Source organism: Protopterus annectens, chromosome 7.part0 (assembly GCF_019279795.1).
Source record: "Protopterus annectens isolate FY-2018-M chromosome 7.part0, PAN1.0, whole genome shotgun sequence".
In the NCBI taxonomy this organism is placed as follows: domain Eukaryota; kingdom Metazoa; phylum Chordata; order Ceratodontiformes; family Protopteridae; genus Protopterus; species Protopterus annectens.
This window is the reverse complement of record NC_056739.1, coordinates 735,024,115-735,037,622: the sequence shown is the minus strand read 5'-3', so window position 1 is coordinate 735,037,622 and position 13,508 is coordinate 735,024,115. Positions and strand designations below refer to the sequence as shown.

The window sequence follows — 13,508 nt, the reverse complement described above, 5'->3', positions numbered from 1 at the left end:
AAGCGCTCTGGCAGACCAGATATCTTGTATGTGAGCAAAATGCAGTGAGAAATCCATCTAGCTAGAGTCACCCTCGACACTGGTTTACCCAAGAAGGGCTTCGCAAAGGAAACAAAGAGCTGCTCTGACTTGCGAAAGGTAGCTGTTCTGAGCAGGTAAAAGCACAATTGTCTATGAACATCTAACAAATGAAGTTTGTATTCCCCTTTATTCTGATAGTTAGGGAAGAAAACTGGTACATTAATGACGGACTGATGTTCGCCTCGGAAGCCACTTTAGGTAAGAAGGAAGGGGGAGTCCTGAGAGAGACTCTGTCCTTATGGATAAAAAAAGATATGGGGGTTTAGTATAAAGGCCCTGGAACTCTGACACCCTTCTAGCTGAGGTAATAGCTATTAAGAAAGCAGTTTTCCAACATAAGAATTTTAAATCAACAGAAGCTGCAGGTTCAAAGGGTGGTCCAGTTAGAGCCTGAAGGGCCAAAGTTAGGTCCCATGGGGGAACATCGTTACTAATAGGAGGTCTCAAAAGAAAGGTGCCTTTCAAGAAGGTCTTACAAATCTTAGTGGAAGCTAAAGGACTAAGACTGCCTCCAATGTGAAAATGAGAAATGGCAGCCATTTGAACCTTTACAGTAGAAGAACTGGCCCCTTGCTGAAAAATATGAGATAGGAAATCAAGCAATGCTGGAATGGGAGCAGTGAAAGGATGCAAATTCCTATGCGAGGCCCAAATGGAAAACAGTTTCCATTTGCTGTTGTAAACCTTCCTGGTAGAAGGCTTATGCGCCGCTACCAGTATGGATCTAACTGCAGACGAGATACCGGGAGTCCTGGCAACTAATGGAACTGGATCAACCTAGCAGAGAGCTTGAGGTCACCCAGATTCGAAGTTTTTAATCCCGAAGGATGAGAAATCAGATCCGGGATGGGATCTAAGATCCAAAGAGGAGCTAAGAGGAGGATAAGCATAAAGAAGACCGGATGGCCAAGCATGAACTAGAGCGTCTCTGGGGCTTTCCCCCTAGGGGGGGGGGATTAGACAGAAAAACTTGCTGCAGTTCGCGTTTGAAGGTGATGCGAAGAGATCGCAGCAAGGCTGACCCCACTTGCAGAAGATCTGTTTCGCTACCAAGGGGTTCAGAGACCACTCCTAAGGCGAGAGGATAGTTCGACTCAGCTTGTCCGCTAGGATGTTGGACCGACCCGGAATGTGCGTTGCTAACAGAAAACGGTTGGTGGATATAGCCCAATCCCAAACTCTCATGGCCTCTCGGCAAAGAGGGTAAGACCTGGTCCCCCCCCTGTTTGTTGATGTACCAGACCACTGACATGTTGTCTGTCTGAATTGCAATAGTCCCTGGAGGGAGAAAGGTATGAAGAGCTTGCAACACTAGAAGCACCGCTCCCATCTACAGAACACTGATATGCAGAACGGTCTCTGTCTGAGTCCATGTACCTTGGACAGTTCTGCCCATGCAATCCCCCCCCCCCCCAAGACGAGAAGCGTCCGTGGTTACCGTGGCTTGTGGTTGTGGCATTATGAACAGTCGTCCTTCCCGAAGCTCTCGAGATTGGAGCCACCATATATGGGAATTTCTGCAAACCCTGCTGAGGGGGATCGGAAAGTCCAACGGGTGTTGAAGGATGGACCACTGGACCTGCAAGGTCCACTGGAGGACCCTCATGTGCAAGCGAGCTAAGGACGAAAGGGTGATTGCTGCTGCCATGGACCCTAAGGCTCACAGGACTAACTACGCTGATGGGGCTGGAGATTGAAGGAGTGCTAGAACATGAAGGGTTAAGCTGCGAAGTCTGTCCGACGTCAAGAAGGCCTTGGTCTGAAGCGTGTCTATTCTGGCCCCTATGAAGTCCAGGACTTGAACTGGTTGAAGGGATGATTTCTTGTAATTTATAGTGATCCCCAACTGGAAGGCTAAGAGCAGGAAGCAATCCCTGGCTGAGCAGAGTAGATGCCTGGTGGAGGCGGCAAGGGGCCAGTCATCCAGGTAAGGAAAAACCTGTATTCCCTGAAGCCTCAGGTAGGCCGCTACAACTGCCATGACCTTGGTGAATACCCTGGGGGCTGTAGTGAGGCCGAATGGTAGGACCCTGAACTGGTAATGACTGGCCCCCAACCGAAAGCGGAGAAACCTCCTGGATCACCTGTCCAGGAGAATGTGGTAGTACGCATCCTTGAGGTCAATGGAGCAATCCAGTCGTTCTCCTGCAGCAGGGGGAGAATGGATTGAAGAGTGACCATCCGGAATTTCTCCTTGGCAATGAAGAGGTTCATAGTAGAAAGGTTGAGAATTGGTCTTAAGTCCCCCGTCTTTTTTGGCACCAAAAAGAATCTGGAGTAATTGCCCAACCCGGACTGGTCTGGGGGGATGTGCTGGATGGCTCTTTTTTCAAGCAGCTTCTTTATTTCTAAAGCTGCAGCCTCCCTCTGACAGGGTGGAACATCGGGGAGGTGCTTCGATTGAGGAGGAAGATTTATGAAGGGAATAGAGTCGCCGCTGGATATTATTTGAAGCAACCAGCGATCTGTCGTGATGGACTCCCATTGTGCCAGGTGCTTCGAAAAATGCCCCCCTGGCTGCCTCCAGAGAGGAGCAGTCAGGCAACCCCTCTGGGCTGCTGCGTGGGTTGATCGGAAAAGGGTTCCCGCGACCCAAAATTCTTCGCCCCCCCCTCTGCCTCTGGGCCAGCGTCCACCTTGTCCCCCTCTGCATCTGAAGGACGAAGGGTCCGGAGCATAACGGGACTGCTGAGACTTCCAGAACCACATCTTCTTTTGTCCTCTCTGGTTCCTGGAAAAGGACTTTTGAGGAGCCGAAAAGCGGATTCTGATGGCAGACAGCGTCTTCCCATCTTTCTCGCTCTGGACCAATGTATCGCGGACGGTCTTGCCAAACAGGGTAGAACTAAAGGGAGCGTTCGCGAAGGACGCCTTGAAGGATTCCACAAAGTCAGAGCCAGGCGTGATGCCGTAAGGCGATGCCTGATCCGCTGGCTCAAGCTGCCCCCTCCGTGGCATGGGAGAGTAGCCGCATAGACGTGTTCGATACAGATTTCAGAGTGGCCATGCGAGTCGAGAAGGTCCGTTTTTCCTTGGCCGACATGGACTCAGGGGGAGACTCAGCGTATTCCTTCACCAGATCCTGCTGATGCCTAATCACATGGGCCAAGTAATTCAGCGTCCTTATGGAAAAGGTAGCTGAAGCAAACATCTGCTTTCCGATACGATCCATCGTCCGAGACTCCTTATCAGGAGGATGGACCGAGGAACTATCCTGTGCCAGTTCCTTCTTGGTGGCAGCCGCCACCACCATGGCATCTACCAGGGAACCTTTACTCCATGCTGTCCTATCCACAGGGGGACTAAGGATCTTATCTGGTCTCCTGGGGATTGGCTCTACAGTGTCCGGCTCCTTCCATGCCCTGGTAGTAATGAGGTCTACCAGGGGGTCAGCCGGAGGGGACACCCAAGAGGTAGACGGGCCTGTGTCAAACGCTTCCAGAAACACAGACTCATCCGAGAAAGGCTTTTGGGCTAGCCACCCCCCTTTTAGGCATAGCATTTCCATAATGTCTCCAAAGGAGACGTCCTCGGGGGTGACCTGGGGGAACCTTCCCCTTCCTCTAAATCGGTGTCTTCCATGAGGGACTCGGGGGAGTCCAAGTGCCTCCTCTTACACTTGTGTTTGTGAGGGACCGCCTTGGCAGGACTGTCCGAGGAGGGCTCACCAACAGGGTCATGTTCCTCCAGTGGAACTGGCTGGGGTGTTGACACAGGCTGTCCCTGGGGCCGGATGATGGAAGACAAGCCCATCTGCGAGGGAATGGTGGCTGGATCCATAGCACGAGCAGGGGGTCTCGAACCTCTCGAGAGAACCCTCTCGCCCACGTCGAACGCCGAAGGTGAACCGCTCTCTCTGGGTTCAGTAAGCAACACCCTCGGATCCGACGCGGGGATCGGCATTGGAGCCGAAGCGATTGGACCCAAAAGGGAAGTGTGCTCCGACTGCAACGGAGCTGAAGACACACTTATCCCTCAGATCCGACGCAGGGCTCTCGGCCCCGAGAGTTCGGATCTGAAAAGGGATCAGACAAACTCGAGGGCATGGCAGGTGTTGAAGTAGCAACTACTATCTGCGTAGACTCCCCGACTCCGAGACTACTCGGATCGGACGGCTCCAAAACCTGATAATGGATCGGAGAAGGAGCTATGCGGGCAAAAAGTGGGGCTGAGCTCCCCCCCCCCCGGAGGGGGTTGAGGCAGGAGCACTCCCATCTGCATCTGGGCTTGGTGAAAGCGACGCATCATCCGGTCCTGAGAAACGTGGAGAACGGAGCTGAGAGGGGGAGGACCTGGGAATCTTCAGGGGAGAAGAGAGCTGTTTAGCTGGCGGGGCTGAGTCGGCCCGCCACTTGTGGCTCCTATGTTTCTCTCTATTCCTCTCTCTCTTTCTCCCTCTTCCTCTCTCTCTACTCTCTTTTCTCTTGGAGTCCTTCTCTCCCTGGGAAATGGTGGGAGGTTGAGTCCCAGCCAGAGGAGATAGCACAGCTGGCTGAACAGCTGCAGCCACAGCTGGAGCCACTGAGGGAGAGGAGGAAGAAGCAGAATCTGCGGGTATAAGACCCGCCAGGATCAGCTTGTTCCTCCTATCCCTCAGTGCCCGGGGCTTAAAGGCTGCGCAAATATGGCAGCCCGATGATAAATGCACTACTCCAGGCAAAGAATGCACTGAGTGTGGCTATCGGCTGGGGAGAGCTTATGGCCACACTCAGAGCACTTGGAGAAAATGGCCTTAGGGCCTTCGACCATACCAAACCACAACCACACACACACTTACACACAAGAATAAGGGGAAGGGGGAATATACTAAAACTAAGCTAGGCTAATGGGTTTAAACAATCACAAACACACACCTCTCAAAATTTTGCAAAAGGTCAAGAATTTACCCAATACTCACTACCTAACCGCCAGGAGCTCGTAACTCGTGCTTGTTAAAGCCGCAGCAAACAAGATCTGGGGACTGGAAGGAGGTAGCAGAGTATTATGGGTAAGGGGTAGGAGCTTGGAGCTCGGATCTTTAGCTTGGAAAGCTGCCGGATCAGATCCAGGTCGGACCTGATACCCACAGGTTGCTGACCAAATGAAGTTAACTACTTCAGATCAAGAAGGATAACCACTGAAAATGGATATAGCCGTTTACTTAGACACCAGATGGAGAACCTCTCCCATTTGGACAAGTAGGATTTCCTAGTATTAGATTTCCTGGCCTAACTGCAGGACTAGAAGCATGTCCTCAGAGAAAAGGTGTTGAAAAGGGATCAGAAGCCTATCAACCAGAGAGTTAGGTTCAGAGTTAAGTGTGGGTGAATGAGTGATTCCTTGTCTTGTGTGAGAAGGTCCACCCTGTGAGGGAACTTGTGATGACTGCCCTTGGCTAAATGCAGAAGAGGGAACCAGTGCTGTCTTGGCCAAAAGCGCTTCACCAACAAAATTTCTGGTCTGTCTGTTGAATCTTCAGCAGAACTTTCTGAATAAGGGAGAAGGGGGGATGCGTAAAGAAACATCCCCTTCCAAGATATTGAAAGGGCGTCCACCTTCCATACCAGAGGACCTGGAACTTTGTCATAAAACTGTGGAAGTGGTCTGTTCAGAGGGTAGGCAAACAGATCTATTTGAGGTGTACCCCACCAGTGCAGAATATCCAGAAACACATCCCTGTGGAGCACCCATTCATGGGACTGAGTCATGGACCTTCTTAGTGTGTCTGCAAGAACATTTTGAGTTGAAGGAATATAAACTGCTTGCAAGGTGACTTTGGACCTGGAAGCAATTCCCCCTCCCGCCTGTTTGTTCACATACCAAAGGACTGTGGTGTTGTCTGTAAACTGCTTTAGGGGTCAAGGGTAAAGAGAAAGTACAGTTTTGTACCTACCATAAATGTAGATGTTCGAGTGCTAATACAGCTGCAGTCATAACAGATGGGTTCTCCTGCCGTCAGGCGGGTCCTCGGTCGGCCGAATTCCAAAGTCTAGGTCCGGCGTCGGTTGTCGTCGCTTCTTCCCTGACGTCAGTGCGACAGGGGTATAAAAGAACCAGCCAACGCCATTTTCTTCAGTTTTTCTTGCCCCAGATGTCAGGTGCCCCCAGAAGGAAGGCAATACATAAATTTATGTAATAATGCAGTGCAATATAATCAAAAAACAGTAGTTGCAAGCAAATACACCATAAATGAATACCCCAATCAAGTTGTATGAGGAGGTGTTAGCCAATAGGCCTGTCCCGAGAGGGGAAAGAGGGAGGGAAACCTGGACTGCAGCTGTATTAGCACTCGAAAATCTACATTTATGGTAGGTACAAAACTATACTATGTTCATCGTGCATACAGCTGCAGTCATAACAGATGGGTAGAATCCCAAAGCTAAAAAGGGGTGGTAGGCACTAGGTGGAACTAGGAGGAGCCAGGATGCCCTGCAAGACTGCAGTGGCAAAGCCTGCTCTAGTTTTGGAGTATAATGGTAGGTGGTAGTGCTTGGAGAAGGTATGCACAGAACTCCAAGTGGCTGCTTCCAAAATATCTTTGGTAGGAACTCCTCTGAGGAAAGCTGCAGAGGTAGCTGTGGCCCTTGTGGAGTGAGATCTGATGCCGGCAGGCACAGTTTTACCATGAAAAGAGTAACAAAAATGTATGCAGTGGGCTATCCATTTTGAGATTGTCTGTTTGGAAATTGGCTTCCCTTGAGCTCCTATAGCATAGGACACAAAGAGTTGTTCTGATTTTCTGAAAGGCTTTGTTCTGTCCAAATAATAACATAGCTGTCTGCGGATGTCCAAGGAATGTAGTAGTCTCTCCCCTTTGTTTTGAGGATTAGGGTAAAAGGTAGGTAAGTGAATAGCCTGATTCAAAGCTACACTGGATACCACCTTTGGCATAAAGGACGGATTGGTTCATAAGGAAACTCTGTCCTGATGGAAAATGATGAAAGGCTGCACGGACATGAGGGCTTGTAGTTCCGATACCCTGCGAGCTGAGGTGATAGCCAGAAGGAAGGCTGTTTTCCAGGACAAATATTGCAAATCTGTTGAGGCAGCTGGCTCAAAAGGAGGCAAGGTCAGCTTTTCTAGAATGAAATTGAGGTCCCAAGCAGGTATTGGTTGTTTCCTTGGGGGTTTTATATTCTTAGCCCCTCTGAGGAACTGTCTTAAGAGGGGATGAAAGAATAAAGGAGGATCAGTGTTGTATTCTGCAGAAATGGCTGAGGCATGGATTTTGATGGAGGAGAATGAAAGTCCACTGCTTAGCAGCTCAGCTAGATACTGTAATATTTGAGGTAAATTCAGTATTCCAGGATTCTGGCCCTTTTTCTCATTCCAGGCACAAAATCGCTTCCATTTTGCGGAGTAAGCTTTCCTAGTAGAAGGCCTTCTGGCCTCCAAAATGACATCCTGCACCTCCTTGGAGAGTAGGGTCTGTTGTGAAGTTAAGGAATCTTCCATGCGGCCAGATTGAGTGTTTTCAGCTGACTGTGAAGAGTTTAGAAGCTGTGCTGTGTCAGAAGAAGAGGCATTAGAGGTAGGGTCCATGGTGGGGAATGCGTCAGGCTCCTCAGGATTGGGTACCAGTGCTGTCTTGGCCAGTCTGGAGCAATGAGAATCATCTTTGGTCTGTCTGCTTTGGTTTTTAATAGAACTTTGGGCAGCAGAGGAAGAGGTGGAAAGGCATAAACTGTCATTGTTGTCCAACTGGAAGAGAGAGCGTCCACTCTCCAGGCCTGTGGATGAAAAGTCCTTGAGCAGAATTTTGTCAATTGGTGATTTTTGTGGGAGGCAAAGAGATCTATGTCTGGCCTTCCCCATGCTTGAATTATTTCTGTAAAAACTTGAGGGTGCAACTTCCATTCGTGTGGGTCTGCCATATTTCTGCTTAGGTTGTCTGCCAGCGTGTTTTCCTTGCCTGGCAAGTACTGTGCTTGAAGCTCGATTTGTAATTCCAGAGCCATGTTCCAAAGTGACATGGCCAGCCTGCATAGGGGGTATGAATGGGTTCCTCCCTGTTTGTTTATGTACCACATTACTGTGGTGTTGTCTGTCCTTATCAATAGTTGGCCTGGATGCAGAAGGTCTTTGAAAGCTATAATAGCATTTATTACTGCTAGCATTTCCTTTTGATTGATGTGTAGGTGCTTTTCTTTTTGGGACCATTTGCCCTGAATGCACCGATGTCATGTGCGCCCCCCAGTGATGACTTGATTTGCTTGAGGCTTGCAGAATGGGAGACCTGTGTTTCTTTGGCATGCTTGAGCCCACCACAGAAATTCCTTTTGAAGACATGGAATCAGTGGTATTATTGTTTCCAAACTGTGGCTGTGTTGAGACCATAGGTTTTTCAGGTACCACTGAAGTTTCCTCATATGCAGCTTTGCACATGGGATTAGTAGGATGCAAGATGCCATGAATCCCAGAGCCTGCAGGATTTTCCTTGCAGTCAGCCTGGTGAAATTTGCTAGTTTTCTTTTCTCTGGCGTGAGGTAGGTCATCTGGGTGTTTGTGTCCAAGTTGGCACCCAGGAAAATTATTTTTTTGTGAGGGTATTAGCCTTGATTTCTTTTTGTTGACTGTGTACCCCAGAGAATTCAACAACATTATTACAAAAGCCAGATGTTTCAGAAGTATGTGCTTGCTGTCCGCTTGGATCAGGCAGTCATCCAAACATGGGTATATTTGTATCCCTTGAAGTCTGCAGTAGGCAATTACTGATGCCAGGCATTTCGTGAATACTCTGGGCGCAGTAGATAAGCCAAAGGGCAATGCAGAGAATTGATAATGGGTTGTACCTGCAAGAAATCTGAGGTATCTTCTGCAATTCTGTCCGATTGGGACATGCAGGTATGCCTCCTTGAGGTCCAATGTTACCAGCCAAGACTCCTTGCCCAGCACGGGAAGAAGTTGTAATGTGAGCATCTTGAATTTTGGCACGAGTAAAAATGTGTTTAGGATGGATAGGTCCAAAATAGGTCTCCAATCTTTTCCCTTCCTTGGTACCAGGAATAGTCTGGAATAAAAACCTTGACCTTCTTCTTGAGTAGGTACCTCTTGAATAGCTTTCACGTCCATGAGATCTGAAATTTGTCTTTGTGCCTCTGCCCTTTGATTGTGTGGCAGATTTGGCATGCCTCTCTTTTGTGGAAGGGTGTGAAAATGGAATCTGTAGCCTCTGTTTATAATGTCCAGGATCCATTTGTCTTTTGTGACAATATGCCAATTTTTCGAAAATAATGCCAGTTCTCCGCCTAAGGGTGCTGCCATTTGAGCCTTGCTTGGCATGCAAAGGGGAAAGTCATTGGGTTTGCTTTATGAATGGTTGTGAACTATCCTCACCACCTCTGTGTAGGAGCTTGCCATTGTCTGCCTCTAAATGATCCTTGAGATTGCCCTCTGCCCCTCGGGCGCCTGTATCTACCTCTTTGGGGTCTGTCCTTGGCTGGAAAGAACCAATTTTTGGAAGGCCAATTTCTACTGAAACGTGGAGGTTGTACCTGTAGAAAATCTTTCACTGTTTGCACTGATTTAGCCTTTTCCTCCATTTTCTTTAATACCTCCTCAGCTTTAACACCAAATAATACATCTTTTTGTAGAGGGGCATCTAGTAATTTAGCTTTGACATGATCTGGTAAGGTTTGCTCCTTGAGCCAGGCATGTCTACGTATGACTGATCCTGTAACAGCAGCTCTACATGAGGCCTCTAGAGCATCAAAACCACATTGCAAGGTATGTTTACCCACTTGTTCTGAACTATGCATCAAATCCTGCAACTCCTTCAAGTCTGGTTGTTCAGGTTGTGACATTTTGCTTCTCAACTGTGATAACAGAAACTGTTGGTACTTTAACATATGGAACTGGCAGTTTAATGCCCTCATGGTTAAGGTGGCCGAGGTGTATACCTTTTTTCCCCACCTTTCTAAAGATCTGGAATCTCTATCTGAAGGTAATGGATTTTTAGCAGTGGAGGCCTTAATTCCCTTGGGGCCCGGTGAGATAGTTTCTGGGTCAGCCGCATGGCTTTTGTATAAGAATTGGTGTGAGTCAGGAACCCGGTAGTACCTGTGAGGCTTGACTGGGGCTGGGGGTAAAGAGCCTGGGTTAAGGCAGGCCCTCCGAATACACATCATCTAGTATGTCTAAGACAGGAGGTATAGCCAGAGGCCTGTGCTAAGGGAGCAAGAGAAAATCCCTAAGCCTTTTCTTGGAGTCTGAGTACTCTTGGCCTTCCCAGTGGAAGTGTTCCCTCAAGGTATGCAAGATTTCCCCAAATGAGTAATCCTCAGGGGGGGGAGACAGAGGGAATGGACTCCTCTGCATCAGAATCTTCAAAAGGGGAGTATGAATGTTCCTGTTCATCAGAGTGCTCTGAAATAATGGAGGCCTGGTCCGAGGAGGATTCTTGCTCCACTCTGGGCCTTTTGTGCAGGGGGGGGTTGAGAACCCCTGATAAGAGTAATTAAATCCTCAGCCATTTTAAGCATCTGTTTTTTAGGCATGAAGCCTGGAGAAGGGCCCTGTGTAGCTTGTCTCTTAGAATGCATGGCTGCTTTAGACTTAGTGAAAGCCTTGATGGAAAAAGAAGAGGAAGGCCTGAAGACACCTTGAGAGGAGGCAGACCTGTCTACATTCTGAGTTTCACCACCTAGAGTGGCTTCGGTATCTGTAGTCGGGGTGTGGGCCGAGGAGCCTGCGACCTCGGGTACAGTAGACACCGCCAATGAAGTGTCGTCGGTAGGCAGGGGCTGCATAGGCGCCTTGCTGAGAACCGGACCACCTGTAGTCTGCTTTGGCGTGGTGTTGGTAGAGGCCGCGGACCTCGTGTGTCGGTCCTTATCTTTGCGTCTTTTAGTCAAAACTGGAGTCGGAGTATCCGACGACATAATGTAGTTAAATTTTTTGCCAAAATAGTGCTGGGCGAACTCCGCCCGACGCTTAATGGTGCGTTTGTTGAATGTAGCACAAAAACGACAGACCGAGACGTCGTGGTCTGGGCCTAAGCAAGGAATGCAGAGGGAATGAAAATCCTTACGCGGTATTTGCTTCCCACATGAAATACAATTATTAACTTTGTCTGACATCGGTCTGAGGCAAGAAAAGTTTCCCCAACGGGGTACTTAGCTTTCAAGAAGACTTCGGTTGCAAAATTTTCGTAATTTCAGGAGCTGGCCAACCGGCACTTGCGAACTGCTTCTGCTTCGGGCACCGCGCGGCAAGAAAGACTGGAGAAAATGGCGTCGGCTGGTTCTTTTATACCCCTGTCGCACTGACGTCAGGGAAGAAGCGACAACAACCGACGCCAGACCTAGACTTTGGAATTCGGCCGACTGAGGACCCGCCTGACGGCAGGTGAACCCATCTGTTATGACTGCAGCTGTATGCACGATGAACATCATCTAAAAGCCTGAAGAGCAAAAATCAATGCCCACATTTTTTTTGACATTTATGTGCTCCTTCCTTATAGAGAGGGACCAAACACCCTGGACTTTCAAATTTGCCAAGGTTGCTCCCCACCTCAGGTCAGGTCTGAGGCATTTATGAATAGCTCCTGCACAGGAGGTGAAGGCTCTATAGGGAGACCTGGGTTCAGTGAAATCTGCTGAATCCACCACTGCAATTCTTTCTTCAGGCAAGGGAGAAACGGAAGAACAAAATCCAGGGGATGTGCATGCTGGGACCAGAGAGATTTCAGACACTACTGGAATTTCCTCATGTAGCGTTTGACCAAGGGTAACATGGGAATAATGGATGCCATGATCCCTAGAAGTCTGAGAATCTCCCTGGCTGTCAAGGAAGTGAGGGGTAGGAGTTGCTGAAAGTAGGCTAAAAGAGACAGTACACTTTCGGAAGTGGCAGAAAAGCCATCATGAGATTTGTCCTGAGCTTGCACCACAGGAAGACCTTGCCTTGAGAGGGAGTGAGGGAGGATTTCTTGTAACTGAAAGTGAACCCCAGGCTTTGAAGCAGGCTAATGGTTGTCTGGAGATTCTTCAACAAAATTTCTGGATGAAATGCTTGAAGGAGCAGGTAGTCCAGGTAAGGATAGACATGAATACCTAGAAGTCTGCAAAAGGCAATAACAGGAACCAAACATTTGGTGAAAAACCTTGGGGCCATGGAGAGTCCAAAGGGCAAAGCAGAAAGCTGAAAATTAGATGAAGCCACAGAAAAAGTTAAGAATTTCCTGAAAAAGGGGTGAATAGGGATATAAAGATATGCATCCCTGATGTCCAGAGAGACCAGAAAAGCCTGAAGCAGAAGAAGTGAGAATAAGGGTTTGGAGGGACAGCATGCAGAAGGAGGGAACCTGAAAAAAAAGGTTGAGAAGAGACAGGTCTAAGTTGGGTGCCCATGGGCCATCCTTCCTGGGAACTAGAAACATTCTTGAGTAAAATCCTCTTCCTCTTTGATGGGAAGGGACTTTCTGAATGGTTCCCTGTAAAATCAAGTCCTGAAGTACTTGAGGAAAAAGAGAAGGCTGATCTCGAGGGGGTTGAGGGATACCCATGAAGAGGGGATGGGCTTCCAAACCAAGTAATATCTGTGCCAGACAATGGAAAGCACCCATTTGTCTGTAGTAATGGTTGTCCAGGTAGAAAGGGAGTGAGAGGGGCACTGGGAAAGAGGAATATTTGTGAGACTGGGCGGTAGTCACAGACTACCTAGTTTATCTGGAAAGGGATGCTTTTGAGAAGTGGTAGGCTGAGTCCTGAAGAAATGTTGTTTGTGTGGCACTTTCTTGGGTCTGGAAGGAGAGATACTACACTGTTTCCTCATGAAATGTGCCTTGGAAGGATAATTCCTGTGAAGCTTAGGAACTGGGGATACATAAATATGCTTAAGTTCCTGTAACTCCTACCCTTTTTCTTGAAGAGATTTGAAAAGAGCAGCAGCATTAGCTCCAAAGAGGGCAGAGTTATCAAGAGGAGCATCCATACATTTTGCCTTGATATCATCAGGCAAGGGTTGTAATCTCAGCCAAGAAAATCTTCTAAGGACCGAGCCAGATGCAGCTGATCTGGCAGAAGCTTCAGCAGCATCATAGCTGCATTTTATGGAATGACATGTCACTTCAGAAGCTGTCAAGAGGCAAGACAGTTGAACCTTGACTGCAGGGTGTGGCAGCATCTGTGAAGCCTGAGAGAGCAGGGCCAAAACATATTTGGACATATGATTTTAGTAATTAATGGCCCTGAAGGTCAGAGTAGATGAGGTGTAGACTTTTTTACTTTGTTTTTCCATCATCTTACTGTTTTTATCAGAGGGAAGCAATGAAGAAGGTGGTAAGAATTTGAAAGATCTATCTGCAGAATCAGAGATAACTGCAGGATATGCAGGAGGACATTTAAAAACAAATTTACTGTCCTCTGGCACCTTGTAAAATCTATCTGGTCTTTTAGACACGGGTTGGGAATCTGGTGCTTTGGATGCTGACAAGAAGGCATCCAAAA

The 13,508-nt window shown here is 48.3% G+C and overlaps 1 protein-coding gene across 2 annotated transcripts in view; it reads right to left on the bottom strand.

The window, feature by feature from the left end:
- TAF6 (TATA-box binding protein associated factor 6) overlaps positions 1-13,508 on the bottom strand; it is a 1,437,250-nt gene that overhangs the window by 293,055 nt on the left and 1,130,687 nt on the right. The window lies entirely within an intron of this gene.